This window comes from Condylostylus longicornis, unplaced genomic scaffold (genome assembly GCF_029603195.1).
Source record: "Condylostylus longicornis isolate FDR11 unplaced genomic scaffold, ASM2960319v2 ptg000422l, whole genome shotgun sequence".
Taxonomy (NCBI): domain Eukaryota; kingdom Metazoa; phylum Arthropoda; class Insecta; order Diptera; family Dolichopodidae; genus Condylostylus; species Condylostylus longicornis.
In genome coordinates this window covers 61,110-65,509 of record NW_026578381.1, presented here as the reverse complement: position 1 = coordinate 65,509, position 4,400 = coordinate 61,110, and positions in this window count along the sequence as shown.

The following is a 4,400-nucleotide window of genomic DNA, read 5'->3' as shown; positions in this document are numbered from 1 at the left end:
TAGTAACAACGAAATGCAAAAAGCGTCGAAAAAATTCTGAGTTGATTCAGCTTTGTCTGTTCGTCCGTCCGTCCGTCCCAACGATAACTCAAAAATTAATTGAGCTAAGTTCACCAAATTTTCACAAATGATTTATTGTAGTAAGTGGCAGAACCCTATTTAAATTGGACATTATCGGAGCACCGGTTCGGGTAGCTGCCATGCAACTTAAAAATTTATTTGGCTATATATCAGAAACTATAAAAGCTAAGGTATTGAAATTTCACACAAACGAATATATTAGTAGGGCCAATGCGTCTGATAAAAGTCGTTGAAATTACTTGGCTGCTTCTGGTACCTGCTATACAACTTCGAAAAGTTATTTGGCTATCTCTCAGAAACTATAAAAGCTATGGTATTCAAATTTCACACCGATGTGTTAGATAAAATTCGTTAAAATTGCTTGGCTCTTTCTGGTAGCTGCCATACAACTTCAGTAGTACTTTGGCACACACAGTATTTTGAAAAACACTATACTGGAATTAATATGGTAATACGGCAACTTAAAGTCATAGTCAGTCCCATAGTCAATTACAGCATATTTATTCGCACATAGGATAACAAATTCGCACGGGTATCACAGAGTTGACAAGGTCTACTCTGTTTTTTCTCGTTACGTAATAAATTTTGTTTGAAAATAGCGTGTAAATGATAGCGTAAAACAAACTTAATAAAAGAAAAAAAAAAAGGAAAAAATAAAGTTGATCGTGTTAACTCTGTGATACCCGTACGAACTTGTTAACCTATATCCAAATAAATATGCCATTGCTGACTATGATTTTAAGTTGCCATATTAATTTATGGAATATTTCAGTATTGTGTTTTCAATATTTTCTAAGATATGGCCAAACTACTATTGAAGTTGTACGACAGTTCCCAGAAAGAGCCAAGCAATTTCAACGACTTTAATCAAACACATTGGTCCTATTAATATGTTCGCTTGTGTGAAATTTCAATACCGTAGCTCTTATAGTTTCTGAGATATAGCCAAATAACTTTTGGAGTTGTATGGCAGGTACCAGAAGGAGCCAAGTAAGACTTTTATAAGACACATTGGCCGTACTAATATATTCGTTTGGGTGAAATTACAATACCACAGCTCTTATAGTTTCTGAGATATTGCCAAATAAATTTTGGAGTTGTATGGCAGCTACCGGAACTGGTACTCCGATCATGTCCAATTTTAATAGGGTTCTGGAACTTACTACAACAAATCATTTTTGAAAATTTGGTGTACTTAGCTCAATTAGTTTTTGAGTTATTGTTGGGGTGAACGGACGAACGGACGGACGGACAAACAAGGCTAAATCAACCCAGAATTCGACGCTGATCAAAAACATACACTTGACTCTATTTCTAAGAGCGTTATTTCTTAGCGTTACAAACGGTAAGGCAAATTTAGTATACCTTTCGAACATACGTTGGTACGCGTATAAAAATAAAAAGAAAGAAAGTGATGATTGACCTTGTTACTTTGTAATTTGTTAATTTGTAGTGGGTAATTCATAATTATTGAAATTATTACGAGTTTCAGTATTATGAGTGGATGGTGATGTAACTATATATTCAATATACTGAAATAATTAATTAATTATTATCTGGTTTTCCTACTCTGAATCGAAAATATGGTAAAAGTTTGTTTAAAAACAGGCGTTAAAGCTTAACAGCTTCTGGGATTTAAAACTTTAAGCCATTTTTTTAATAAATGATTTTCTAATTCGCTATTATTAAAACCTATTTCTAATTCACTAAAATGTTATACTATTTAGGTTATTTTACCTTATCGCATCGATCACAGTCATTGATATCACAATTCCCGTGTGCGATATCTTTACCTGTTTATTGTTGTATTGAGGGCTCTAGGAATATTGCCGCTTCGATATTTATGCTACTTTAAAACACTTAAATTATTTTTACTAAATCGGGATATTTAATCCGACGTATTAACTTACATTGTAATTTTAGGGAAAATTTTTTGAATTTGTTTGTGGGTCCAAGGATAAAATTTTCACATGTTTTATGGTTTCTTGGCTCTTAGAGTTTTGAGCAGATTACCATGTTTTAGTAGAAGCTATACTAACTATAGTAGAAGATACTTTAGGAAGAAGCATTATGTTAACCCCTCTTTATATTAATTTTTGTTTTATTTTAAAGATTGCATAAATCGTTCATCCTAAATATATGCAATCCTAGAAACAGTTACGTATATGAATGAAAATAATTTTAATAGTGTGGTAGGTATACATAGACTGTATTTAAAAGCAGTATTATCAATTATTGAAGGGAGACGTGCTATAATACAAACCATTGGTTTGACATAACTTTATTTTTGTCTAATTTTAAATATTTCACTTTAGCTTTTGGAGTTATTTTCATGTTACAAACATAATTCAGCTTATTATAAGTTCTTGATAATAATTAATATTATAACCCTTACATTATTTTTATATTTAATTGGATTATTTACTTGAAAGTTTCGTGTCGAATGAAACTTTATTGGAACAATAGAGTGAATTATAATTATTTCATTTTTCATGTAAACATTTTGTAAATATAAAATAGTTTAAATATGAAAACATTGTTTCTAAGTTATAATTATTGATTAAAGTTGTATTGAAAAAGGAAATATAAAATTATATCGTGATCAACGTTCCACATCACGGTATAAAGACTTCAAGTAATGTCTTTCTATCTAGCAAGTCCCAATTACGAGGGGAATATTTATTCGAGGGAATTGTCCTGAATTAGGTTAAATACAATGCCATTAAAGGTATGCAATAATATATGGGAGTTCTAGGTGTAAGTGTTATCTTAAAGGGATGCAATAATGTATGTAATATGGTTGTTGTCTTGGGTGATTTGGTTGTTGTTTTATGTAAAAGTAAGCAGGAGTGTCACCCGAGGCGTATGCAATGATGAAAATAGAAGTAAGCTTTTTAAAGTATGATTGATAGTACAGCGCCACGTTACGACTAGAATTAGTTTTATTTATAACACAGCACCACGTTACGAGTGTGAATTAGTTTTTATTTAATTTTATTATCATATAAATAAAAATATAATCATTTATTTTTAATATGTTTTACTGCTGATTGATTTTAGATGTTTTTTATTAGATCATTAGATTTTTATTATATGTTTAGCTTTCTGATTGATCTCCTTTTTAATATCTTGTTTCCACTCCTTTGCGGAATCAGTTGAAGTGTTTGCTAATTTATCATAAGTGTACCTCTTATTGGTAAAATAATTTTTAATTTTGTCCATAATGATTTTGTTTTTAATATTGATAATTGTAAACAGAGTAACTGAATGAACAACTTTTCATTGTACTCATTTCTTAAATACTCCAAAATTGATTAGATCAGCAGTTTTATTAAGTAAACATTTTCAAAAGTGCACATATCAATATGATTATTAGAACATCTTTTTGGACAATGCTGATTTTTTAAATTTTTTAAACTTGTTGAATCATGTTTGTCACCCAAATCTTATGTATTACTATGCTTTAAAATTTCATTAATCCAATTTTTCTTTTCGTCACCTTTCACGTATATGATAACATTATTATTTATATACATCTTTATTTTAAACTGTAATGTATAGGTATTTAAATTACTTTATTAACTTCTCCAGTTAAAGGTGTTAATTCGACTAATCGATCATTCAATATAACACAATAAGCTGTAGTGTTTGCCGGCATTTTATCTGAAGTTTTCAATTCAATTTTAACATCAATCGGCCCCATCTTCAAATTCTCATTTTGAAATCGTGTATCTATTGCAGCTTGTTCTTTAAATTGGCTTCACGATAATGAAGGTTCTATTATATTGCAATTGTAATAACTGGATCAGAAATCAGTATAGGCATCAAAATCAGTACTATAATGATTTTTTCAAAAGATAAATTCATATCCTCATAAGGGTAACATTCTGAGTTGAGGTAAACTCTTAAATCTGATATTTTACAATGATCGAATTTTGAAGAATCCTTGATTCAACTTATTTGATTGAATAGCGAAAGCTGTAAAATAATAAAGCTGTTAAATAATAAAGCGCGGTTTTATTATTTTACAGCTTTATTTTTTTATTCACAGCTGGGTTGCTGTTTTACATTCCAAATATGATGATTGGTATCTTGTGGTATAGTAGGATGCTCATATAATTCCCAATTTCTAAAAACTAAAATCATTTTAGCATTATTTATAATGTGGGTGTATAAATTCAACTTATATGCATCTTCCAAATTTATATGCTGTACTTTTCATTGAACTTTAGATAGTTGAATTGTTGGTGCCGCAGAAACTTCAGCAGGTTCAATGCAAGCTAAAGAATTATTATCATAATAATATTTATATAAAGAAA